Source organism: Ochotona princeps, chromosome 3, assembly GCF_030435755.1.
Source record: "Ochotona princeps isolate mOchPri1 chromosome 3, mOchPri1.hap1, whole genome shotgun sequence".
NCBI lineage: Eukaryota > Metazoa > Chordata > Mammalia > Lagomorpha > Ochotonidae > Ochotona > Ochotona princeps.
Window position 1 is genome coordinate 29,590,258 of NC_080834.1, and position 27,326 is coordinate 29,617,583.

At 49.4% G+C, this 27,326-nt stretch overlaps 1 protein-coding gene across 1 annotated transcript in view; it reads left to right on the top strand.

Moving 5' to 3' along the window:
* The first annotated feature begins 250 nt into the window (after nucleotides 1-250).
* Nucleotides 251-27,326, top strand: part of ERG (ETS transcription factor ERG) — a 231,354-nt gene continuing 204,278 nt past the window's right edge. The window contains exon 1 of the mRNA XM_058661622.1: nucleotides 251-268. The gene's annotated coding sequence lies outside the window, so the exon portion shown is untranslated. The remainder of the gene's footprint in view (nucleotides 269-27,326) is intronic.

Genomic DNA, 27,326 nt, shown 5'->3' on the forward strand with positions numbered 1-27,326 from the left:
GTGCCCTCCTGCCCCGCCCCCGGCACGCACTCACGGTTCGCTAGACGCGCGTCGGGGCGGCTGCCCTGCTTGGCGATTGGCGGGAACCCGAGCCTCCCCGAGGCCGGCGCCCACACCATGGGCTGAACCCGTCGGCGTCCGCCGAGTTAGTGTGGCCCGGCTTGGCGCGCAAGGCCCGATACTCGCGCGGGCAGCCGCAGGTGCGGACACGGCGCGGACACCCACGTGCGGGACACGCCCTCCTCGACGGCGCCGCTGCTGCCTCAGGGTAAGTCCTGCGCCACGAGCGTTCTGTCAGCTCTGCGCTGGTGACTGAGGGCAGAGGGCAGAGGGCAGTGGGATGGGATGGGCCGGGCGGGGCAAGCTTCGACTGTGTTTTTCCGACGGCAGCGGGACAGGTGAGGAGTGCGGCACAGCGAGCAAGAGAGGGAACCGAGCTGTGCGGCGCAGGGGAGTGGGCACGGGATGACTGGCCTGGACCGAGAGAGAAGCCCGTGGGAGCCACATCTGGGGCACGGAGGAGCAGCAGGGTTGCCTGTCGTTGCGTGGAGTGGGACGAGCGCACTCGCCGGGAGCTGTAGCCCGAGCAACGGCGCGGGGCTGGGCTATCCCTGCGCGTGGGGCCTGGGTGGTGCGCGCCGGCGTGGCCCTGGACGGCGCCTCCCGCTTGCTCTCCAGAGGATCCTTGTTGTCAGTCTCTGCGCTTTGGATCCCGCGGTCTGCAGAGTGTTAGGCGTGTGCGCGTCCGGTTTTCCACCTCGCGTGGAAAACTTGGCAGGTTGGGAAATAGAGTCTGCGTTTTCTCAGCTCTGTGTGGAGATCCATCATCCGTTTATCACCGTGACGGGTTGGGCTGTGCGTGAGGCGCTGCCTGCAGCCGTTAATTATTTCAAAGCTTTCCGGGCGGTTATTAGTAGCAACCTAAGAACGGACATACAGTTAAGGACGCCCCTGTGCGTTTCATTCGCCCCTTCGCCGACCTAAAGGGTGATTTCATTTCTCCTTGGAAGCGAATGCGCGGGCCAGCGATTTTCACAGTGTATGTGCTGCCATGGCTTCTGGAATTGAGGAAACTTTCAATGCGAACGAAGAAGGATTTTTGTTTCCTTCCCTGGATTGCGTCTATGGAGCACAGTTTATTTACCATGGAGGCTATTTTTGAGGATGTTCGATCCTCCCCAAGTAGCTTGGAGCCCGGGAAGACCCAGAGCTGTCACATTCCTAGCATTAACCCTTGCTCTGCTGTTGCTCTGGCGTCTTGGGGCGGGGGCGGGGGCAGGACTGAACTCTTAGAGGTCTTCCTGGGGACATTGAACAGCAAAATCAGGGAAGAAAAAACTCCAAACGACTGTCCTTCGTGTGGACTTGTTTATGAGCTAGTCACACTATGGAAATGACAAGCCTAGTGGGAACAGGCTGAGCTGGTGAGGCCAAGTTGTGGAACTGCCGTAAGGACTTTGCGTGAACTACCTACCAGAGGCACCGCAGATGCCCTGTGCGTGCTGTCAACGCCCCCTTGGTTCCCAGCGGTTGACTTTTGTTGGAAATTACACGGAACTAGCTAAAGGGGTCAGTTCTGTTTTGAAGATTTTTGGCTGAAGAAAGCATAGTTGCTAGAGGACCCAAGATGCTCCTGCCGTGGCTTTGACAGTTGTAACTTTGTGTGATTTTTGAAAGTGCAGCCTGAAGTTGTGATGCCTTGTTTCACGTTCAATGTTTCGCATGGGAATTCTGTAGGATTTTGAAAGCCTGCCTCTGCCGCTGCATCCCCCGCGTGGCTCGCCTCATGGAGTTGCCACACACCTTGTGGTGTTATCTTTGCCTCTAATGCTTGCAGACTTGGCCTTTGTATTTGAAGAAAATGCTGATTGAATTTTCAGGTTCCTAAAATCAGATTTACTCACAGTCAGGACGAAAATCCCTGTAGCACGACAGAGTATAAGTAAGAGGAAGGAAAGCGTCTCTAAAAGATGTCAGTGTTGGATTTTGACCTCTACTGCACACTGAAGCCTTTAGGTGTTCTGCATGTGCTGAACAGACGCCGCAGAAGCATGACTTACATCGTCTGTCTGTCGAAAGGAGGGCGTAGACAGCAGTCAGTGCTTTTTCTGAAGTCAATGTTCATGCTGCCCCCCCTTTTCCTTGTTAGTTATAGGGAGTGTGTGGAGAGGTAGATTTCTTCCTTCTCAAGACAGAAGAGTTACTGTTTCTAAAGTTTTTTCCAGGTCCCCGGGGGAGGTAGTGGCAGGTCAGGTCCTGGACTGGCTGTTGTGTTGAATCAATGTTGGCATGGCTGTAGTTTCCTGGCCCTCTCCCTCCATCGAGTTGTGGGTGCTGAGGCACCTAGGTGCTGGGAGGCTGGGACACATGGTTCCTAGGGGCCATGGAAATGAGATGACAGTTGCCCCAGCTGAGGGATGCTGTGGGCATCTCCCTGGCACTTGGCCGGAGACCCCCTCAGTGCTGGTGTTTGGTTATCTCTGGGCTTCATCTTTTTTTTTTTTTTTTTTTTCTAGAAGAGGAGACTGGTTTGTTTCTTGCCTCCATGTGTGAGGATCCTTGTGCTTTCCTGGGCAGTACAGTCCTTCAGAGCACCCCTTTCCCTATGGCCTGCAACTTGCCCTGGAAATGATTCCCAGTGTTCAGGAGTGGCATTTGGCAGAAGAAGGCGATGGCAGTATAGCAGCGTTCAGCTCCTCTACCCAACATGGTAGCAGCCGTGTGAGCTGGAGTGGTTAGGGACTCGGAGACCCCAGCACTCATGGGTGATGCTCACACACCAGCTGCCTCTTGCCCGTGGCTGTCATCTCACTGGGGTCTCCAGCGCCTGTGCAGTGGTTGGCTCATCAGCTGGACATCACCCACTGACAAGACAGCTAATCTGCAAAAAGACAAAAATGGAGTTTACAGGGCTGGACTGTCCTCCGAACAATTTTTTTTTAAAACGAGCAGGGAAGTGGAGGGTGATTTCTCCCTCTGAGCTTTCCTTCTTATTCCAAACATTGTAGTGACAAAAAGAGAGATTTGTGCTTCCTGCCTGTAACCTTGCAGATTGAGCGAAGGCAGTGCAGGCGGCAAGCTAAAATTACTCTGCTAAATTTAAGTGGAGCTAAGACGTAGCCAACACTGAAGAATTAAAGGGTGCGTCGAAAAACAGAGCACTACGTCTGGCTTTTGGATTTAAACTAACTTTTAAGTTCTTCTATTTTTATAGCAGCCTGCCATAATCCGGGAGACCCTGACTGTGTGAGAAACAGTAATTTCACAATGAGAGAGGGGTTTGGCTGTCGTCACCCGGTGTGCGTTCACCCACGTGTGTGAGAAGGCAAGCTTAGGGACATGCCTGAGATCAGAACGTCCTCCAACTGTGTGAAATTCGGCCATGTGAATTAGGGTTACCAGTTTTTTACACTGACCTCAGAGACAGATATGGTGGTGTAGGACCTGCTGTTAGCACATATCAAGGCTTGGAAGATCGGATTTGTAAAGCATAACCTATTATTCTGGATTGTTTCAGTGGAAGTGAGTTTTAAGCATGCTCATGTCTTATATGTGGTCCACTTTAGTAAGATGCCCATTTCAATGATCGCAGCCCTCAGCAAACTGTACTCCAGTGTGAGTAAGCATTCCTGCGGGGAATGGGGAAGAAAACAGGTACATCTTAAAAACATAGGAATCGCCACTTGAATATTTCACGTGATGTAAGCAAAAGTTCAAAGTTTTTCATTTCAAGGTGAAGATGTTGGCTTTGCATGTAGGGAGCAGACTGACACCCTCTGTTGTCAGGCACCATTCGTGCCCTGCATGCCCTAGGGGCTCCCCGCATCTGGTGAGAGAGCAGGGCAGCTTCTGGGGGCACAGGAAAGATGGCACTGGAGTGCGTGCCTTTGTGCGCGCCAGCTTAAGCATGGGCAGGAACTGGGTTAGCTGGGGGCGAGTCTTACCTGCAAGCCAGGACAGATGGGGGGGATATAGGAGAAATGCCAGGTGTCAGTAAGGTTGCTAACCATGTCTGCCTCCATACGGTAGAGCGACAGGAGCGCTGCTCTGTGTGGGTGTGCAGCTGTGTGCAGCTTCTTGAAGTCACCCCTCAGGAGTCCCGCATTGCTGTGCTTCATTTGTAAGGGCCACAGCTAGCACTTAAGTCAAGAGGCTCGTCTTTGCCCTGCTGGGACTCTCTGTGCCATGTTCCCTATTTCCATCTGTAGACTTGCCCCTCGTGGCTATAGGTCTCTGTAGGGCAGTGTTTTTTGTTGTGGAGGGAAAGGGTCCTGGCATGTGGGGAGCAGAAACCTGCTTAATGGAGGCCTCATTCTAGCAGACAGGTGTATTCCCTGGTGCTTACCCAAAGTTCATTCCTTTTGCCTCGTTCATTCCGTCATTTGGGTGGACAGAGCTTTGCTCTCACTGCAGCCTGTAGGCCAGAGTTCTTGCTTACTTGGTCAGAACTTGGCACATTTGCTGGAGGTGTTGGCCATCAGAAAACTGTGCTCTTTGGGGTTTGGCCACTAGAGGGGCCTTATTACCCAGCAAGTTGTGACAGCACATGCCGGGGCTCACATCCTGCAACAATCAGTTGCTTGCCATTTTAGATCTAGTACCCGATGGCTTTGGATGGAGCCAAGCATGCCGCCACACACATTGCTACAGCCAGAGGAGGGAGGAGAACAAGTCAGATTTTCTGGCCGGTGAGGTAGGAAATGTATTGCTTTCTTTTGATGGGCAGGTGGAGAGAGGGTTGAGGCCCAGGCAGGGTCAGAACCTCAGGAAGGAGAACACCTCCCCAAACCTGCTGCAGTTGGGTGAATGTGCTTGGGAGTGTGCTGGAAACTGGAGGGGATGAACGGAGATAACAGAGTTCAGAGAAGCGAGTGGAAGAGGCTGGATGAAGACCCTGTACTTCACCCGAGGCGGGAGTGTGTGGGATCCAGCAGCAGAGGGGTGCATTTCCAGATTCTTTTATTATTATTATTGGAAAGCCGGATACACAGAGAGGAGGAGAGACAGAGAGGAAGATCTTCCATCCGATGTTTCACTCCCCAGGTGAGCCGCAACGGGCTGGTGCGCCGATCCGAAGCCGGGAACCTGGAACCTCTTCCAGGTCTCCCACGCGGGTGCAGGGTCCCAATGCATTGGGCCGTCCTTGACTGCTTTCCCAGGCCACAAGCAGGGAGCTGGATGGGAAGTGGAGCTGCCGGGATTAGAACCGGCGCCCATATGGGATCTCGGGGCTTTCAAGGCGAGGACTTTAGCCGCTAGGCCACGCCACCGGGCCCATTTCCAGATTCTTACACGGGACATGTGTGTGTCCAGCTGAGGATTAGTCCCGACTGCTGTGCTAGTGAGATGAAAGTATTTCAAGCGCAAGCCAGTCACACTTGCAATTGCAACAGAAACCTGTTTTAAGCTAAATGGATTAGAAAGCTGAGATTTGTTTTATTGGGAAATGAGGTGAAAGCATTTTGAGGAGACACCAGCTGCCAGCGGAGGACCGTTCTGAAGATGATTCTTTCTTTTTGAATGGATTCTCATAGCTGCTGCCAGATTTACAAATCTGGGTCTATAATTGCACCAAGTTTAAACTTGTCTTATGCAAGGCTTGCTCTTTTCGCAGCACCGGCTACAGCGGCAGGATGACAGAATAAGCAAAAGTGGAGGCGAAATTTGCTTCTTTAGTATTGGAAAGTACTTTCCAGTTGGCTTGACCCTGGCAGTAAATTGTACCTCACTACCAAGTTTTTAAATAGAAATAATGACAATAAAGATCAAAGCTGGGGAGTGGTTGGCATTCTTTCTGGAGAAGGCATGCTGGCTCTGCAGATTAGCAGTATGTAGCACAAATTCTGAAACTCCACCCGCGTCCCTGCCATCCAGAGGGAGAGATACTATTGACGGCTGTTGTGGTTCCCAGTAGGGGCTTTTACAGTTGAAATACAGCAGTGTTGAAGTTATCGTCATATCTCACGATGAAATTAAAGTTAATTTTGCCGTTACATAAGAATTGTAAATAAAGATGATTAGGCAGAATGTCGCCCAAGAGCTGTTGCTTCTGAGTTCTCCATAACCAAGTTATAAAACCATGGGTTACTCAGTGAAGTCCCTCTGTGTGTGTGTGTGACTCGCAGTGTGTGACTTGCGCTTGTGTGCATAGTGTGAGTGCCTTTGTAATGTACCTTCGCTGTCTATGAGTTTTGTTTGCAGAAATCTCACTATATTGAGTTTTTGTTATTAGTTGGTTTTTCTCAAGAGTTATAGATTTACTGTTTTTATTTAAAAGGCAGAGTTACTGAGAGAGAAGGACACACACACACACACACACCCCCTTTCATTCGCTGGTTCATTCCCTGAATGGCTGTAACAGCTGGAGCTGAGTCGGTCTGAAGCCAGGAGCTTCTTTGGGTGCTCCACATGGGTGCAGGATCCCAAGGAGTTGGGCTTCTTCTCTGCTTTCCCAGGCACAAGCAGGGAGCTCGATCTGGACTGGTGTCCGTTTAGGATGCCAGTGCTTCAAGTAGAAGCCCAGGCTGCTGTGCCACAGCGCAGGTCCCAAATTCACCTTATCAATTGTAAGCAACTTGGAAATAAATTTCTCCCCCCAAATCTTATTGATCTGCTTTAAATGAGAGCATTGTCGTAAATGACACATGGAAAGTTGGCTTCTAAGAGGGAGTGTCAAGACACTAAGCAAATATGCGGTTTTTATGGGAAAAGCTAGAACATTTCACTAGGGAGCTCTTTTAACCAATGTGTATCTGACTGTGGGTGATTAGAGGCCGGTCTGTTGCTGAGCCAACTGGTCAATCAGACAGCCGTGCTTTCACTTCCAGTGGTCAAGTTGAGCTGCACAGAGTCCCGGCAGGCAGGACAGGTGGAATGCCTGAAGGTCCAGGGAGTGCTGGAGAGGCCAGCTCAGGAAGAGGCTGGAGTGGGCAGACGATGTTGGGGAACACACATCATGCTGTAAGATGCCAACTTCGAGTCCTGCTTTGAGGCGGTGAGATCTGGGAGGATGGGGCTTGTGCACACCATCTAGAAAGGGGGATGAGTGCACACCATGGAAGTGTGTGTCCCTTGCTCAGCTCTGAGCCTGGGCTGGGGGTCTGCATGCTGTGGAGGGGGTGGCTCTTGTGCTCCATTGAAGGCAGGATAGGGAGAGCCCTGGGCCCTGCCTTGGGGGTGCGCTGGGGTCCCTGTGGGCGTTCTCTGCTGCTGAATCCTGAGTGTTTGAGCCTTAGTGTGGGAGTTGGATGTCTGCATGTGGAGATTCCAGCAGAAGTGCAGAGCCCCAGGCTCCTCTGCAGGGCTGGGTGGTGCAAGCTCCAGGCTCTCGCCTCTGTTCCTCCTTAGCTTCAGTTTGAGTGTTCACCTGCTTAGCCTTCTGAATGCTAGGTTATCTTGTTCAGTGGCGTAACGTGTTGTTGTAGAAACTTTATGTTCTCGTTTTTTTTTTTTCTTTTTAAAGATACATCCTCCTTACCACAGGAAAAAAAGAGAAAGTTTTATTCAGAAATACTGAATTGTGGTTTTACTTTTGTAGATTTCCTGGGAGTTTTGACAGTTTTTGCAATGTGTTAGTTTTATAATAAGAACAAAGTCAATTCTAACTTTGAAAAAATAAAATTCTACACCATCATGTAAAACAGTCCCTCCAGGGCCTGGCGGCGTGGCCTAGTGGCTAAAGTCCTCGCCTTGAAAGCCCCGGGATCCCATATGGGCGCCGGTTCTAATCCCGGCAGCTCCACTGCCCATCCAGCTCCCTGCTTGTGGCTTGGGAAAGCAGTCGAGGACGGCCCAATGCATTGGGACTCTGCACCCGCGTGGGAGACCCGGAAGAGGTTCCTGGTTCCCGGCTTCGGATTGGCGCGCATCGGCCCGTTGCGGCTCACTTGGGGAGTGAAACATCGGATGGAAGATCTTCCCCTCTGTCTCTCCTCCTCTCTGTATATCTGACTGTAATAAAATGAATAAATCTTTCAAAAAAAAAAAAAAACAGTCCCTCCACTTGGACCATAGTCCCTTTTCCACCCTGCTCCATCCATCCCTGTCAATTTTTCCAAAGAGTTCCATTCCTATGAATCCTTCTTGGGAAATCTTTACATTAATGTTTTATGGCCAAGGACTGGCTCACAGTTTTATTCCTTTTTTGTTTGGTATTTTTAACGTTATTATTATTGTCCATGATATGGTTCTGTAGGTGTAGGGAATCCTCCCTCCAGCTCCCGTTCCTGCCTCCCTATCTCCCCTCCCCCACTCTTTCCTCCAATATGATTATAATAGTATAGTCTTTTGGCAATAGTCACAAGTCCAACATTTTGTTATTTAAACGTATCATGACATTGTAGCTATAAGCAACAGTAAAAAAAAAAAATCTAGTATCATGTTGTCAAGGTGTGTTTAACAGTTTGGTTGGGAGTGCTCCTTTTATTCAGAAGTAGACATGCATACTGCAATGTATTGTTACTTCCTAGGGTGCTAGCCTCCATGCTATAGTTTCTATGGGAATACGTGTATACACAAGCTTACATATGTATCTGTTTTTTATTTTGCAAGAATGTTCCCTTTTATTGGAGAGAATATATTATATTTGACCCTTTGTGGGTTTTTTTTTTCCACTGAGCATAATGGTCTTCAGTTGGGATGATTTTGTTACAAATGGTACAATTTCTTTCTTTCTTTTTTTTTGGTGGCTGAGTAGTATTCCATGGAGTAGATATTCCATAATTTCTTTATCCATTTCTCTTTTGATGAACTTCTGGGCTGTTACCATGTCTTCACTATTATGAGTTCTATTGAAAGGCAGTTATATAGAGAGGAGGTGAGGGAGAAGGGAAGGGAAAAAGAGAGAGAGAGAGAGAGAGAGAGAGAGAGAGAGAGAGAGAGAGAGAGAATCTTATATCCTTTGATTTACTCCCCAGCCCCAGTGTCCAGGGCTGGGCCAGGCCAAAGCCAGAAGCCTGGCGCTTCTTCAGTCTGCCATGTGAGTGCAGGGGTCCAAGCACTTGGGTCATTTTCTCCTCCTTCCTGAGGCTCATCAGGTGGGAGCTGGGTGGAAAGTGGAGCTGAGCAGGCTGACCTTGGCACTCCTTTGGTCTGAGCAGAGGGTCTGTGAAGGACATGATGAGAAGCGAGCTGCTGGTGTAGAGACAGAACCAGTGCCATTGTAGTGGCCTGGGCAGAGCAAGCGAAGGTGAGTTGGGGCCATTTAGATTTTACTAGGAGACATGGTTTAAAAAAATGATGAAAATCATTTTAATAATACGATTTCTGTGATGTGGCAAGCCCTGGTTGTTACCGTTTCAGAAACACAGATGAGAAAACATGAATGAGCTGCTTTGCATTGTTTTTCCTCGCATGCAGTCTGCCTAATCCATCACTGGTTACATTTGGAACATCTGTATGCCTGCAGCTGTCCCGTGCTGCCGACAGCCGTGGTGGCCAGTCAGGGGCCACTGTACTGGACAGTGCAAGTCTAGAACGTCCATTGTGGGATTCAGATTTAAGAAAATGAGCTTCTGTGATGTCTGTTTGTGTAAGTTGCCCACTGGAATTCATCCTCGTGACCTACGAGTCTGATTAGCAAAATCACCTAAGGTGTCACTCTGGAACCAGACATGATACTAGCAGGAAGCTGAATGTTAAGATGCTGTGCCCAGTGCTCAGTCTGCAGCTTGTACACCAGAGGGGATAATGGATGTGTAATTTCCTGTTGAGTCACTTCTTGCTTTTTACAGGATAAAACAGAGTGTCTACTTTTAGACTGAAACTTTGCCGGCCTGGTCACAAATACTACTGCTTGTGTTGGGACCACGGTGTGACAACTTTGTGCATGGAAAGGTTATTTAAAGATGACCACATGGTGACACATTTTTTATTTTGTGTGTTTCTTAAGAATAATGCAATTTATTGTTTTCAATACCAGTGTTCTCAGACTTTTAGCAACCCTGAGAAAGAAAGGATAGAATTTAGGGTTCTGTCTCAGAGCTAACTTTTAAGAGGATGTGTTCACACAATTTGACAACTGTCAGATTGCATATAGTGTCACCTTTTCACTTCTCGGTAGAGCTGAAGTTTGCAGCAAAGTCTGCCCAGTTCCACCCACACTGCTCATGCACCGCTTACTACTCACTGTCAGTGTGATGAGGTGTGATGCGTCAATGTGTAACCTACCCTTTTGGTTATACTTGCTTTAAAGGTAAGATAAAATATAATTTTTTGTGCGAGGTGAAAAAAAAAACACATCAATCAATACAAAATTTCACTAGCAGGTTCTTATTCATCCTCATTTTCCAGAGTAAGAAACTGGGCTGCAGGGTCTGCTCTGTAGCAAGCTTCTCAATGTATACATCTTCACAGATCCGCGCAAATTCATTATCCCATGGGCATCGTCAAAGTCTCCTCTGCTGCTGGCTCAGCGTTACTTTGCGCAGCGGGCAGAGCCTCCTATAAAGTCAAAATAAAGCCTGTTCCATAAGATACGCATAGCTTCTCTCAATGCTCATTGCCACGTCAAATTCCAGAGCTGTCTGGTGCAGTTTGCTGTGGCTCAGCACTACGGAGAAACAGAAGTGTCGTGATTCATTTCAGAAAATCAAAAACTTCAGCTCGGGAGATCAGACTGTGTATTTTGGTGTCTCCTGTCCTGAGTCTCCGGTTCATTGCAGTGCTTTGTGGTGGGGACGGGAAAAGGCAAGAGTGCATAGAAGGCCCCCACTTCTTGGAAGAGTGCAGAGAAGCCCCCACTTCTTGGAAGCGCCGGCTGTGAGCTGTAGCATCTAAGAGAATCTTGGCAAGTCCATATGGGGTGCACCAGAGGCAACTGTGACCCCGCTCCAGCGGGTGCCGTGCTCTGCGGTCAGCTGTCCCCCATCTGCCTTGAGAGAAAACGTTTCATTTAAAGTCAAAATTCTACTTGAGAAAGTTGAAACACCAAAAGACTTCGTAACTCACCTGGAGTTGGGTGAGTGTGTGAGGCGAGTGGTTTCAGCAGAGCATGAGTGTGGGCCTGCTTGGTGCCAGTCCCTGCATGCTTATGGGGGTTGGAGAAAGCGTGTCATCCCGGGCAGCCGGCTGCAGGGGCGCAGGGAAGGGTTAATGCCAGTTGCAGAGGAGAACTGGGAGCAGAGTGCTCCAGCAGAGGAGTCAGCTCCCGTGGTTCAGGCAGCAGCGGGCCCTGGAGGTTGGCATGCCCCAGACAACCCCACGTGGATCCCCCCGCAGCCCTTTCAGCCTGGGCATTGGTGGCTGCTTGACCACAAGTGCCCTGATAAACTTGCTTTTCACTAAGTGTGCACAAGGGCGTGGAGGGCTGGGTTGTTCCCTGTTGGCTGCAGAGTGGGGGTTGGCATAGATTTTGCACTCGGGTCACCTTGCAAGGCTCTGGGCGTATTGCTGGGCACATGCCTTGCCACTACACTCTCCCTTCTGCAGCGCCATCTTCCTCTTCCTGTGTGTTTGGCCTTGTTTGGGCTCCTGCAAGTGTGGGTGTCAGTGGCCGGCACGCAAGGGCCCGAAACAAGCCAGCGGCCCTAATGAAACCAGGCTGCAGACCTGCCACGCTGGTGCAGTCTCCTGCCCTGCTCTTGGTCCTGTGTCTGGTTTTCATGGAAATTTGTGTCTGGGAATGAGAGGGCGATCAGAGTGGATTTGCTGGAGGCAGGTGCGTGTGTGTTTTGGTCCTTCCCCTGCAGCGGGAGCAGGGAACCTCCGGAGAGCTCATGGAGGCCACTCCGAGGAGCACCAGGCAAGCTGTGTGGGACAGTGGGGGGCTTTTCTCTGACTTCCTGAGTTTTGCAAATTATTCCTGAGTCTGCCCTGGTCTGGGTTATTAGGATAGAAAGCATACTTCACTTACTGCGCTCATTTCATCAACTGACCCTGGGAATCGTTGACAAGTTGTTTCTGTCTTTGGTGACTCTAACGTATGTCACCTGTGACATGAGTGTCAGGTGACTCTGTATCTGATAAAGGATGTGGTGGCCAGTGCCGGGTACAGCAATGGGCAGAGGCACTGTGGTTGCCATGTACCAGCTGGCCCTCCAGAAAGCTGGAAAGAAATTCCGGGCAACCCAGACTAAAGGAATGGGAGGAGAATGTGGGAGTGGGGCTCAGAACAAGCTGCTTTTGCACTGGCAAAAGCAGCCTTTAGTCTGTGCTCCCAGGAAGTCAAGTGAGAATGATGTTTGGTCTCTTTGGAAAAGTGAGGTGCATCTCTGTTTTTGGAATCAGTGGGTCTGTTGATTGTAGACTGAAGTGAGGCACAACATGTTTACAGCCTCACAGGATGAAGGCAGAATGAGAAGACATCCAAGAAATCTTTAGTTCATGGATAGTAACAAAATAGATTGGCATTTTTTAGCGGGGGGGGGGATATGCGTGAAATTAACCTGTGTCACGTGTGTCATAGTGTTCACTCTGTTTTCTTTTTTCTGAGTGGCTTTTCTTTGTTTTTATTTCTTGACCTTGATACCCATTGGCTTCTAAACTAAGAGGTACCAGGGATGTGGGTTGTTAGACAAGAATGCGTTCGCAGAACGTAACGCTTTCCATTCTCAATTCACAGAAGTAATTTTGGGGACATCCAAAACAGACTAGAGTAAGTGCACACTTAGCGTTTATGTGCCATTGGAGGCTTTGTTGCTAAGTTCTAATATAATCACTCTTAGACCTAAGGTAATGTGGTCCAGTCTTCTTTCTTTAAATATTTCTTTATTTATTAGGAAGGCAGGGACTTGGGGGTTAGTGAGTGAGAGAGAGAGAGAGAGAGAGAGAGAGAGAGAGAATCCTCCATTCACTTCCTGAAAGGCTAAGCTGAAGCCAGGAGCCGGGACCTCCATCCAGGTCTCCCGCATGAGTGCTGGGTTGCTAAGCACTTTGGCTATCTTCTGCTGCATTGCTTGGACCATTAGCAGGGAGCCGGATCAGAGATCTGAACTGATGCTCATGTGGGTGGCTTAACCTGTGGTACCATGATGCCAGGCTTTCACCCTTATTTTATGAACAGCTCCCTTAAAAAGCTTTTTTGACATTTTTTTCCTACAGCCGTACACATGCTATCTGTTTCAGATTTTTATTCTGTGTGTATTTATGCATGTATTTCAGTATAGCCATAAACAGAGCAAGACTTCTGGGACAGCCCAAGAACCAGTTCTGTCCTTATTGGGAATGCCCGGTTTAGGTCCATGCTGTCTGTGCTTTGAAATAAGTTCTGACTGTTGACGGGGAAGGGTGGTGATGCCTGTTTACGTGGGAACTGGAGATTCAGAATGGGAAAGGATTTGAGGAACGACGTTGCCCAGTAGAGACGCATCCCGAGACCTGAGCATGGGAAGCAGAAGACGCAGGTGGGCAGCGTTAACCACACACTCTGCATGGCTGAGGAGGAGACAAGTCACAGGTGCCTAAGATTCAGGGTTGGGGACTCTCTTTTTCTGCCTAGGGCCCTTCGGACATTTATAGCATCATCTGCAGGTTATGCAAACTGGTCAACTTAAAAATGAGCCTGCTTTAGACTGAGTTTGGAGTCTCAGCTACGTCTGTGTTGGCAGGGCCAGGTCGAGGGAACTCATGGGCTTCATGCTGTCCATGAGTTCGATGGTCCCCACCCCTGGGGTCGTCTGCAGAAACACACAAGTTGCACAAACTGGGGAAGTCCTTACATGGATGCGGACTTGTGCCCACCCATGTCAGCTACCCAGGCTGGGAGGGTACGGGGGCACCTTCACTCCCTTCAGCTGGGATCCCTGCAGGTGCTGCTCCAGGTTCCTCCTGCACACGTCCACGCAGGTCACGTGGCAGGGCCGACTTGCTGCAGCTGGATCACGTGGACTCTGAGAGTTCCCCTCCAGCAAGTAAGGAAATCTATTAAAAAAACAAACAAGCAAGAAAGACCTGCTGACTTGAAACCCAGAATCAATCAAGAGAGAAAAACACTTGGGCTGGTGTCAAAAGAAGCAGAAGGGCGCCAGCACACATTTTTATGAAAATTAGCAGTGAGTAAGTAATACTCCCACTAGATGGCCAGTGACTCAGCGCCCGGGGCGGGGTGGGGGTCTGTGAGGCAGGGTGGACCCATGCACCCATCCACTCACACCTTGGGGCTGCAGGACAGCTTCAGCCCAGGGACTGGCAGCCAACCAATGGCAGTGGAAATAACAAAGACCCTAAGAACGGGGCCTCCAGTTTGGATTTCTCCGCACTGCTCTCCGGGCCCTGACAGCACCTCGGGCCAGTGAAGCCTCGTCTCTTTCAGGAGGCCTTGGATGGTCTGTGGTGCTGACAGCACTCAGGCAGGAGTTGGGCAGAGAAGCTGGCCTCTTGCTCAGGGTGTGGGCAGCCTCAGGACATTTTCCCAGGAAGGTGGAGCCTCCGTTAATTGAAAATCTGAAACATTCCTGAATCCCAAATGCTTGGAGTGCTGGCGAGATGACCCCCAAGTGGAAAATTCCACAACTGACCTCATCTACTGCAGGTGCGTGAGCCACCTGTACGCCTGAAGACTGCGTGGATGCTGTGTGTGGGGGTGAACCTTCATGGATTTCATCTTCAGGCTTGCATTCCTAACCTCATGATATGCCAGAATCGGAGACAGTCTCCAATCAGAGACACCACTGGCCGTAAGCCTTTGGAGCAAAGGTGGTGCACCCCTTTCTGGAACATTCCATGATGTTTGCTTCTATCCCAGGGGTGGTGTTTCAGTGGCCAGGACCACTGAGCATCAGAGTGTGAAAGTGTATGTACACTTGCTTTAAAAACAAACAATTCCCTTTCAAAATATGTCATCATTGAGGCTGTCATTGTGGAATAGCCACTAGAGTGGTCGCCTGTGACACTGTTATGCCAGTGTGTGCCAGTTTGAGTCCAAGCTATTCCGCCTTAGATCTAGCTCCCTGCTAATCTTTCTGAGCAGTCAGTGAAAGATGACCCAGATGCTTGGGCTCCTGCCACCTGAATGAGAGACTTGGAAGAGGCTCCTGGCTCCTGGCTTCAGCCTGGTCCAGCTCTAGCTAGTGCTACCACTTGGGAAGTAAACCACTAGCTGGAAGATCTCTCTCTCTCTCTCCCTGTGTAACTCTGCATTTCAATAAATAAAATACATCCTTAAAATATGACACCTTCACAGTGGGTGTTTGGTAACAGTAAAATTAGATAGTAACTAGAACGGACATATGTCTAAACACTTATTTCTATCAAATATATATCACTATTTATATTTGATCTACAGCTGTAGGTTACACTTATTCTGTCTTTTCTGGAAAATTCCCCTTGAAATTACTCACTGGGACTATTAACCCTGCAGCACTGTACACTTTTAGGAGTTTTGCTGATGCTGCCTGGCCGTGACGTGAACAGCATGTCCATCCTCCAGAAAAGGGCCAAACCAGGCTTCGCTCCCAAGGACCTCAGAGCTATTTTGCTGTTTGGCTTGATTCTGTTTAATATGAATGTTGCATAGGATTTCGCTTTTGGTCAATTTTTTTTTCTTTTTAAAGATTTATTTATTTATTTGAAAGGCAGGATGAAAGACAGAGAGAGAAAGAGAGAGAGAGAGAAACTCTGTTATCTGCTGGTTCATTCCCAAGCTGGCTGCAACATCCGGGGCTGGATCAAGCCGCAGCAAGGAGCCAGGAGCTTCATCCAGGTCCCCTACATTTGTCAAGGAACCCGAGCACTTGTGCCATCTTCTGCTGCTTTTCCAGGCACGTTAGCAGGGAGCTGGGTCAGAGGTGGAGCAGCAGGGACTCAAACTGGTGCCCATATGGGATGCTACCAGCACAATTTACCTCTTACTCCTGAGTGTTGGCATCAGAAATACATTTCAACTTCAGCTTTATTGAGTGCATTGAAATCATAGCAAATCCACTAATTGTTCCCACATCTCTTTCTGGTTTGGTCTGGATTCTGACTGGCGTCTCCTACTCCATGGTGGGTTTGCGGGCACTGCCTGGAGAGGTAAGATGTGTGGCTCTGAAGCCACAGAGAGCCGAGGGCCAAGGAGAGGGTGGGAGAGAAGAGAGGTGAGGTTGATCAGGCCTGGCCCCAGGGAGCCCCAGGGAGCCCCAGGGAGCCCAGCAGGGACCCTGGGAGACCCCTGCGGCAGATGCAAAGGATCTCCTAGCCTCATGTCAGCAGCCAGGATTGGGCTTCTACCCTGTCTCTTTCTTTGTCTTTCCTTGAATCCTTCTGAACATACAGATGACATCAGTTATCCCTGATGTTGATCAAAAGCTCTGCTGGGACCGTTTACAAGTGACCTTGCTGACCCTGTGGCCACCATGCAACAAGTACAGACCTGTGTATCAGTGATTTGGTTGAGTCTTCTTGGGACCTTTTTCATGTTGTTTTTGATCTGGGGATAGGTCGGGGTGGGGACTGAGCTGAGCAGCTTCTCTGGTTTCAACGGTTGTGGTCGTGTCTGTGGTTTGAAGACCTCTCCTGCCATCAGAGCAGCCCACATTTGCTAAAAGGAGCCAGGAATGTTGTGATCTTAGCTTCACCCTGTGTCAGGGTAAGGAGAAGGGTTGTGTCCTCACTCTTACCTCTGGGTTTGTACCCCACTTGTGGGAGGTGAGATCAGTGGAGTGCGTGTGGACTCCCTGGCTACATCCAAGATGTCTTTATTTCCCGACTTTGGCTTTCAGTCCTAAAACTGCCAATTAAAGCATCCTGTCAATCCTCCGATCTAGGTAGTAACCGTAATTTTAGATTTCCTGCGTGTTCCTGCCTCCTGTCTGGTGGCTACCAATTGAAGAGAAGTCAGAGAAGCTAACAGTTTATGAAATACCACCTGCCAGGACCCTTTTCTTAATTGTTGAGGATTTGGGCTTAATTCCTTGGTATCTCCGTATTTTTTAAAGATTTATTTATTTTTATTGTAAACTCAGATATATAGAGAGGAGGAGAGACAAAGAGGAAGATCATCTGTCCACTGATTCACTCCCCAAGTGGTCACAATGGCTGGAGCTGAACCAATCTGAAGCCAGGATCCAGGAGCTTCTTCCAGGTCTCCTACACAGGTCCAGGGTCCCAAGGCTTTGAACCATCCTTGACTGCTTTTCCAGGCCACCAGCAGGGAGCTGGATGGGAAGGAGGGCCGCTGGGACACGAACTGATGCCCATATGGAATCCTGGGGTGTGCAAGGTGAGGACTTCAGCCATGAGGCTACTGCGCCTGGCCCAATGGCTCCTATGTTAAGTTCCAGTAACTTCTGAAGAAACTTTCCGGTGGACAATTCTGATGCAAAGAAAAGGGAAATGGGAACCCAGAGCAGGGTCTGCAGCTCTGCTGACTTCACAGTTAGGACACATAGGTAGGGATTCTAGTGTTTCGTACTCTGTGAGTGTAACCTAGTGCCTTCCTCATGGTGGAGAGCAGTAACAGGGAACATCTCAGAAAATCATGCATTTTGGAGCTGGCATGATGGTTCAATTGGCTAATCCTCTACCTGTAAGCACCAGCGTCCCATATAGGCACTGTTCATGTCCCATCCAGTTCCTTATGGTCTGGGAAAACAGTGAAGGATGATTCAAAGCCTTGGGATGCTTTGCCTGTGTGGGAGACCCAAAAGAAGCTCCTAGCTCCTGGCTTTGGATTGGCTCAGCTCTGACCATTGCAGCCATTTTGGAGTGTGAACTGACAGTTGGAAGACCTTTCTATCTTTCTCTTCTTCTGTCTGAAATCTGCCTTTCCAATACAAAGGGGTTTCCTTTATGCTGATTCACTCCCTAAGTGGTTGGACTGGAGTTTGGAGTAGAGAGCCTCCATGGGCTCCATGCAGGTCTTCCATTTGAGTGGCAGGATCCTGTGTGTTGGAGCCTTCACTCCTGCCTCCCTGGGTCTGCATTTGCAGTGAGCTGGAATTAGAATTCAAATCCAGTGTTGCCATGTGGTGCTTGGTCATCTTAACTGCTGGGCTCAATGCTAGCCTCCAGAAACTTGTTTCAAAAGTGCGTTGATTCACTGTTCCATCCCTTCTTGCTTGAATGTGATTTTTCTTCAACAAAACCCTTGCTGAAGCTGATTCTCCGTGGAGCGGCTCTGACAAGTGGCGAGGGTTGGACGAGGCAATGCCGTCACGGGCAGCTCCCGCACCTGTCCCATAGGTGCTTGCTTCCCACAGTCCGGCCTTCTGCTTCTGCAGCATCTCATCGCACGGAGTGAGAGGAAGTCCTGCGGAGGTGGGCTGTGACCTCTTGTTCATACTCTGTACTAGCTTATTTGGAAGTCACAGATGCTGGGATAGAGATGAGAGAGAATCTTGTATCTGCTGGTTTACTCCCTAAATGGCCCCAATGATGGGAGCTTGGGTGGTCAAAGCCAGAAGCTTCTTCCAGGACTCCCACAGGAGTGGTGGAGACATAAAGACTTGGGCTGTTGTCTTGCTGCTTTCCCAGGTATATCAGTAGGGAGCTGGATCAGAAGTGGAAGTAGCTTGAACTTGAACCTGCACTCCAACGCTGGCTTCCACTTTGTATGTCTGTACATTTCTATGTATTTCCCTTTCGTCCAGCAGCTTGGCGAGTCATAGTGACCAGCCTTGGAAAGGATCCTTTTATCCCACTGCTTGCTCAGGGGTTTTTCAATTGTGGGATGAGACCATTTTTCTGGTATTCAAGGAGACTTGAAAAAGTTGATGAACAAAATGGATGAAGAGAAGTTTACTTTGATGCAAATGTAACTTGAAATCTACACATTGTTTTTTCAGGATGTGCCTTTTATGTGAACTTCCTGCACACACCTCTTACTTATTTCTTTAATAATTTCCTTTTCCCTTTGTTCAGTGTTGGCTCTTAGAACTCTTGCTAATTGGATCCTGAGCCTCCTGTCTGATTGTTTCTTTTCTCATCCAACACCTTTTGTAAGAAATAAATAGATGCATTATTTGTTCTTGTCACTAGGATCTTACGATAATTTTTAAAAGATAAAAACATTTTTTGTGGCTGCTTTCTGGGCTGGCCTTTTTAAAAAAAGTTTTGTTTTACTTATTTGAAAGGCAGAGTGATAGAGCGAGAGAGAGATATCTTCCATCTTCCCAGATGGCCAGAGTTCACAGGGCTGGGACAGACTGAAGCCAGGAGCATGGAGTTCTGTTTGGTTCTCCCACATGGGTGACAGGGCCCCAACTGGTTGGGCCATCCTCTGATGCTTTCCCAGACATCTTAGCAGGGGGCTGCATCTTAAGGGGAGCTGCCGGGATTTGAACAGGTGATCCAACATGAAGGTTCAGTGTTGCAAACCTTTTTTATACCTTGTCAAATCCACACTTACCAATGTTATGCTACTAGAATTTTGAAGATCTGTGGTTACTTTAAAATTTACTGTTTATCAGTGAAATGGGCATCTTTTCATTTGAGCGTTCTTTCTGATCTGCCTATCTGCCTGCTCACCTTTTTGCTTTTTATGCTGCTTATTTGATAGGAATATGACGCCTTTGCCTGTAACATAAATTAAAAATCTGTTATTTTAAAAACCAAAAGGTAAGAAAACGTGTATGCATGTAGGAGAGAAAGAGAGAAGGGCAAGAGAAAGTGAGGGAGGGAGGGAGAGGAGGAGGAAAGGAAAATCGTATTTTTTAGAGTTGTATCTATTTCATCTGTTAAATGTGTGAAAATCTAAAAATTAACAATTACTTGGGTGGAAGAGAAAGAGAGATCAATTGGTTCACTTCCCAAATGCTGCAGTAGCCTGGGCCAGGCTGAAGTCAGCAGCCAGGAATCCCATCTGGGTTTCCTACATGGCCTCAGGTCATCTTCCCTCATGTTTCCAGTCACTTTAGCAGGGAGTAGAATCAGTGACAGCACGTGGGGGACTTCAAGCAGCACTCCTAGTCCACTCTTGTAATCAACCTTCATGGCGTTTGCCTTTTTGCCTGTTGATAGTTTGTCATTCTGCACCAGTTATTGCTTCCTTCTGAAGGGGACAGAGCAGAGGACGTCCACCTGCCCTCCAGGGCACAGGGCGCAGGTCCAGGAATGCTTTGTGTTTCTGGAATGGGAGCGAGCCCTTTGGCCCTGGTCCTGCAGCCCCGCAGCGATGGTGATGGCAGCTTAGACTGGAGCTGCAGGGATGTTGGATGCAATTCCAGGGGCCTAAGCACATTCTTCCCCTGGTAATCCCCTTAGAAATGAGCAAAGGGTTCCCTGCAGAGTTTCTGCTTCCAGCTGCCTTGCACCCACAGGTGCTTCAGTCCTGGGCTGCAGCAGATACTTTCAGGGAAAAGGAACCAGATGTCAAGTTTTTTTTTTTTTTTTTAGCTGAAGAACTCTTTGTTCAAATGCAGTTGCACAGAGGAGCCCTAGCAGAAAAGTCCTTCGAAAGATTAGATTTGACAGACGCCTGTTCCCCTCTTGCTCTTCCTCTTTCCCCCTCACATCCCTCTCCCCAGAGGTGCTCCACTTGGAGAGCAGTGGGCGAGCCACTGGCTAGGCTGTGCCGTTGGTTGCTTCTATGAGAAAGCAGATACCTCCAAGTCCCAAAAGTCTCTAATCCCAAAGCTGGCCGATGGTGGAGCTGAAGCCCCACTCAGGCCTTACTGATGCTGCATTTGCCTACATGAAGGAGCCACCCGAGGGTGCGGATTGCTGCCACCTGGAGCCCTGGGTGTCCTCGCCATTTCGCTATCATGTGGAGAAGGCTGCAGTACAGCCAGCGCCATCTACACTGCACACCCTGTGTGTGCACAGGCACAGTGACTGTGCCTGGGGAAGCCCCTTGGAAGAGCTTCTGGGTTGTAGAAGCAGGAACTTGAGTATTGGGATAATTTACCAACGGGACTCTCAGTTGTCCTGAAATGGAACAAATGAAGGAGTGGAGATCCCCTGACTTTCTCCAAGCTTTCCCAAAGCTTACCTTTTGTGGATAAGATACAAGTTCTTTTTTTTTAAAGATCAATTTTATTTGAAAGACAGAGTTATAGAATCAGAAGGAGAACAGAGACAGAGAGATCTTCCACTAGCTGGTTCAATCCCCAAATGGCTGGGCTGGTCCTAAGCCAAGAGTCAGGAGCCTCTTCCAGGTCTGCTGGTGGGTATCAGGGGCACAGGCACTTGGGCCATCTTCTGCTGCTTTTCCACACACTGGGGAAGTTGCATTGAAAGTGGAGCAGCCACGAATGGACTGGTGCCCATACGGGATGCCAGCACCATAAATGGCGGCTTAACCCACTATGCCATGATGTTGGCCCCCAAAAGATTGAATTCTGTTAATCTGATTTTGTACAACTTGCTTTTTAGAGTGATCAAACCTTATTCTATTCTGGATTCCTTCTTCTTATTATTATTTAAAAATTTGTGTACGAATAGGCCCCATACACCTGAGTACCTGGAGCTATTGCACATTGTGACACTAGGGGGCCTTTGAATGCTTACTGAAGCCACAACTTCTGGGTCCCCCATCACACAGCCTCCAAACAAAATTATCCCAAACCAGAAAGTGTGTCGTGAAGGGGTTGCAAATGATTTTTTTCTTCAAATATTCAACTCATACTCTTTATTGTTTTAGCCTAGCCTTGGATAATTCTAAATAGCTATGTGACGTTTATAGCACATTTTGGCCGTAAAGAGAAAGCTGTGATACAGGAAATGGAGGAAACAAAAGGAAATAAGTGAAACTCCAGACAAAGGAATCAATCAGAAGAGAAGAGAGCAAATATGCAGTCGCTTGTGCTGGTGCAGAGCTGTGTGTGAGCAAACACCTGCCTGGAATCACGTGGGCTGTGCGCTTTTACCTACAGACTGTGTAACCACACACCTGCTCCCCGGGGAGGTGATTTTTAATGTTTGCCCTTTAATTGTGGTTAAAAGAAAAGTGTAGTACAAATCCTATTACCTTAGGACTATGTTATGGCATAGCGTGTTTGGATGCTGGCACCCCATATTGGAGGACTTGGGTCCTGCCACCCACGTGGGAGATCTGTGTGGAGCCGGGATCAGCCCCAGCCGTTGGGGCCACTCAGGCAGTGTCCCCCTCTCCCTCCTTTTTCCCCTCTGCCTCCTATCTTTTCCCTGTCCCCCCTCACCCCCTTCTCTTCCTGTGCTCCTCTCCCTGCCCCTCCTCCCTCCTCTCCCCTGCTTTCCCTTCTCCCTGCCCCTCCTCCCTCCTCTCCCCTGCTTTCCCTTCTCCCTGCCCCTCCTCCCTCCTCTCCCCTGCTTTCCCTTCTCCCTGCCCCTCCTCCCTCCTCTCCCCTGCCTTCCCCTCCCCCTGCCTTCCCCTATCCCTACCCCTCCTCCCTCCTCTCCCCTGCTTTCCCTTCTCCCTGCCCCTCCTCCCTCCCCTCCCCTTCCTTCCCCTCCCCCTGCCTTCCCCTCTCCCTACCCCTCCTCCCTCCTCTCCCCTGCTTTCCCCTCTCCCTGCCCCTCCTCTCTCCCCTCCCCTGCCTTCCCCTCCCCCTGCCTTCCCCTCTCCCTACCCCTCCTCCCTCCTCTCCCCTGCTTTCCCCTCTCCCTGCCCCTCCTCCTTCCCCTCTCCCTGCCCCTCCTCCCTCCCCTCCCCTGCTTTCCCCTCTCCCTGCCCCTCCTCCCTCCTCTCCCCTGCTTTCCCCTCTCCCTGCCCCTCCTCCTTCCCCTCCCCTGCCTTCCCCTCTCCCTGCCCCTCCTCCCTCCCCTCCCCTGCTTTCCCCTCTCCCTGCCCCTCCTCCCTCCCCTCCCCTGCTTTCCCTTCTCCCTGCCCCTCCTCCCTCCCCTCCCCTGCTTTCCCCCTCTCCCTGCCCCTCCTCCCTCCCCTCCCCTGCTTTCCCTTCTCCCTGCCCCTCCTCCCTCCCCTCCCCTGCCTTCCCCTCCCCTGCCTTCCCCTCTCCCTGCCCCTTCTCCCTCCCCTCCCCTGCTTTCCCCTCTCCCTGCCCCTCCTCCCTCCCCTCCCTTCCCCTCTCCCTGCCCCTCCTCCCTGCCCCTCCCTTCCCCTCTCCCTGCCCCTCCTCCCTGCCCCTCCCTTCCCCTCTCCCTGCCCCTCCTCCCTCCTGCCTCCTTCACCCTTCCGCTTCCTCACTCTCTCCCCAATCCTCTTTGTCCCTTCCTCCTCCCTTCTCTCCCCCTCCCTCCTTCTCCCTTCCCCCTCTTTCCCATCCATTCCTCCTCCACCCTCCCTATTTCCTCCCTCTCCTTACCTCTCCCGTCTCCCTCTTTCTTTCCCTTTCCTTTTCTCTCCCCCTGTCTTATATCACTTTGTCTTTCAGATAAATACAGTTATTAAAAAAATAAAAAAGCCTTTGCTTTTATAACCATCTTCCATTGTACTGCTCAGTAACGTGCTGAGGAGGAACTGCGGAACTTGTGCATCTTAAAAATTTGAAGCTGTGTACCCAAAACCCTGCCTTCCCTCTGCCCAGCCCGTGCAACCACCACTCTTCCTCTTCCTATTAATTTGACTATGCTGGGGCTGGGAAAGAGGCAGAGTTAGGGCACATGGGGTTAAGCTGCCGTCTGCAATGCCGACTGCCCATAATGATGCGATTTACATCCTGGCTGCACTACTTCTGATCCAGCTTCCTGCTGATAGTATGGGAAGGTAGTATAAGCTGGTCCAAGTGCTTGTGCTCCTAGTGTGGGAGACGCGTATGAAGCTCCTGGCTTTGGTCTAGTCCAGTGCTGGCTGTTGTGGCCATGTGTGGCCATGTGTGTGTGTGTGTGTGTGTGTGTGTCTGCATCTCTTTCTATACCTCTGACTTTCAAATAAATCCATCTTTAGCATGAACTACTTTGGGTACCACATGTAAGTGGGATCATGCAGTGTTTGTCTTTTGGTACCTGGCTTATTTCACTTAGGATAATGTCTTCAAGGTTTATTCATGCTGTAAAATGCAACATTATCTTCTTTTTAAATTATTTATTTAAGCAGAGAGAGTCATTTAAAAAAAAAATTGAAACGAGAGAAAGATCTATTCTTTCATCTACTGGTTCATTCTGTTGATGCCTGCGACAACCGACACTGGACCAAGTGGAAGCCAGGCGCCAAGCACTCCATTCAGGTTTCCTATGTGTGTGTCCAGAGCCAAAGTACTTGGCCTGTCACCTGCTGCCCTGCTGGGTGGACAGTGGCAAGAAGCTGGGTTATAGGTGGAGGAGCTGACCTTTGGGCCAGGCGTTCTTTGATGGGATGCAGATGCCTGCCATGTTTTTGGTGTTTTCAGGATCCCACACATGGCTTTCCATAGTGTGCTGCTCCGTGTTACAGTGCACAGGGTTCCTGGTTTTCCACATGCTCATGGGCATGTCTCTTTTTCTGTTTTTATTTATTTAGATAAGTAGCGACTCTCCGGCGGCCTGTACGCTCTGCAGTAGTTATGATGCCCTTGGGGATGCCTGTTTGCTCTCTCAGAGTGTGTCTGTGTTTGGCTCTTGGCTCTGCTTTTCTTCCTGGCTTCCTGCTAATGCGCACCCTGCAAGGCAGCTGGGGACAGCCAGGTCCTTGGGTCCCTGCTCTCCACATAAGAGACCCAGATTGAAATTCCATTTCTTGTCTTGTCTCTGGCCCAACCCTGGCCATTTTGGCATTTTGGGCCTTGGGAGTCGTAAAGCAATGAATGGGAGGTCTTCTTCTGTTTTTTTATCTGTCTGCCCTTCAAATAAATCAGCCAGACAAATATTTAGAAAGTATTCATTCCAATGGACGACGTAAGGTGTTGTGTCTGTGGCCCTGAGTGTTTCTTAATGATCGGTGATGATGAATGTCTATGTGCCCACTGGTCACGTGCCTGGGGGCAGAAACTGCTGGTGCACCCATTTAATGGGTGAGGAAATGGAGACAAAGAAGTGTCTGTGAGCATGTCCAGATCATACAGGTGGTAAATGACGTGACAGCCACTGGGGTGGACACTGGCCACAGAGTTCTCTGGGGAGTGGGTGTAGTGTGCCGTCCATCTGGGCGGACCTCCATGTGAAGGGTGTGTGAGGCATGAGGTGCCGTGGGACACGAGAGAAGGCCTCCCATGATGTCAGCAGAGTGGGGATTCAGGCAAAAGCCTTTTCAGCAGGCTATCCAAGCACACCCTGGACAGCTGCCTGCGCTGTATCAGGTGCGGCCTGGTCCTTCTGTGTGCAGATACACAGGGCTGCCAGAGTTGGGAGAGGAGTTCTCAGATGGAGGCCCGTGAGTCAAGGTGTTGTGTGCACAGTAATGACAGCAGAGCCCCTGGATTCTGTCTAGATGAAAGGAAGAAGGAAGGTAGTAAAAATTGGAAGGGCAGACTTGGGAGCCCGCCATTCCAGTAAAGACAGGAAGGCTATAAAAGTCTTCCCAGGCTCCGAGCTCTTTGGTCCCTGTGGAAAGTGACATATATAGCAGCAGCAGAATGTTCAGTTACCACTAAAAGCGAAGCTCCCCCAGTGTGCTCTGAAGAGACGAGACACGTGGGCGTGGAGAGAGGTGCCGAGTCTTCCTGACTCCATTTTTTCGGAGCCAATTTTGTGTGAGTCATGAGAACTCCCGTTCTCTCTGTCTTCACTCTGAACACAAAGAGAACAAATTTCAGTTGGTGAATTGGGAAGCCAGACTGGCTAGCTCTCAGCCACAGGCTGCCTCCATGGGAAGGTCAGGGTGGGGAACCAGGTGCTGTGAAGGTGCTGGGTCGTTTTTCTTAGACTCAAGGTCCATGGGAGAGGGCGTGTGGCTTTTGCAAGTGTTTGCTGCCCACCAAACCACAGGCGGTGGGCTAGTGGACAGCTTCCAGTCTCTGCCATAGCTGAAGACAGCCTGGGTGTTGGTACTTTATGTATTCAGTTATTCTAACTATTTGAAATGGTGCAGATGGATGAGAAGCGGTAGACCCCAGGTCTTCCTCTTTCTTCATTTTTTTCCCTGTTTATTGCACTTCTCAGTTGAGCCGCACTTCTTGCCAGGGGAAGCTGCTGAGTAAGTGTCTGTGTATGGCACACACCTGTAAGGTTCATCCAGGGAAGAAAGTACTCAGTTATGCCGTCCAGTGAAGAGCTCCCTTTCTGCACATGACCCTGGGGAAATGGAAGACTGCCATGTCCTGCTAAAAAGAATGGACACTCAAGGTGATGTTCTGTTTGTGCAAGCATGGCTGGATTTCTTCCCACTCTTCCCTCCATCCCACATTGTCCTGCTTTCCTTGCAGCTGTGTGCGGTCATGTGACCAGCGGTGCATGCGTGGGGGGTGGGGAGTTGGTGTGCAACATCCAGGAAATGTTCCCCAGGGGACCATCAGACTTGGGGTTAGTCTTTCAAGGCGGTGGTGTGCCTCTGTCTTTCACTTTCCCTGACTTTCTACTGGACTGTTGCTATACAGGTAGCCAGAGTTGGAACAAGCTGTTTGTTAAGGTGATGGTCTTAACTTCCTGTGTTGATTGTTACTTATCATCATCATCATCATCACTACTACTATTACTGTTTGGGAGGCAGAAAAACAGAAAGACAAAGAGAGCCCCCACATGCCAGTTCACTTTTCAGATGCCAGCAACTGCCAGCTTGGGTCAGGTCAGGCTGCTGCTGGGGTCTGGGACCTCAATTTGAAGATATCAGTGTGGACGACAGGAACACACTTAGTTAAGTTACCTGCTGCTTTCCCAGGCCAGGCTGGCCATCACGCCCAGGCAGGCCTTCTCCCGCATGGAATGTGACCATTCTGTGGCTGGGCCTAACAAATACCCACCACCATGATTAAAAATATTTTTACTGTGATAAACTATTCAAACCACACATGTTGCTGTTCTTTTCATTGTCATAGTGTTTATTACTCAGGGGCATCTAGCACATTTATAATACTGTGTAACAGTGCTCGGTCTGGTTCCGGAAGTGGAGCAGCCAGGATTGTGACAGGTGCTCCTGTGGAATTCAGCCATCACAAGCTGCTTAACCCACTGTTGACCAGAATTGGATTTTAAAGGCAGCGTCGTTAGCTTTTCAATCAATATGATCACTGTCTTTTTAAACTTTCTGGCTTTCTGAAGTGGCTATACCATTCTGCTGATTTGTTTTTCAAAAAGAATTTATTAATACATTAGAATCTCCAGGTCGCAGCAAATGGATAATTACTGCAACGTATGTTTTCATGTTAATGTGTTATTAACACAAAGAGAACAGATTTCATGCAGTTCGTAGACACAATTTTAATAATATATGATTACTTACCCTCTTTTCACCCTTTTCTTCTTTCTCCTTCTCTGTTTCCTTTATAATTCATTTATAATTTAACTTATACCTTTAATTTACGCAATTGTAAAAAAGGCTCCACCAAATAAAGAGTTCAACAAGTAAGTGATAAAAAGATCATTCTTCAGCAGAAATCAGAGGCCAGGGTTATAAACAATAATCACATGAAAAGCTGTGACTTTAAAATAAAGCATCATTAAATCTGTATGTATTAATACCACAA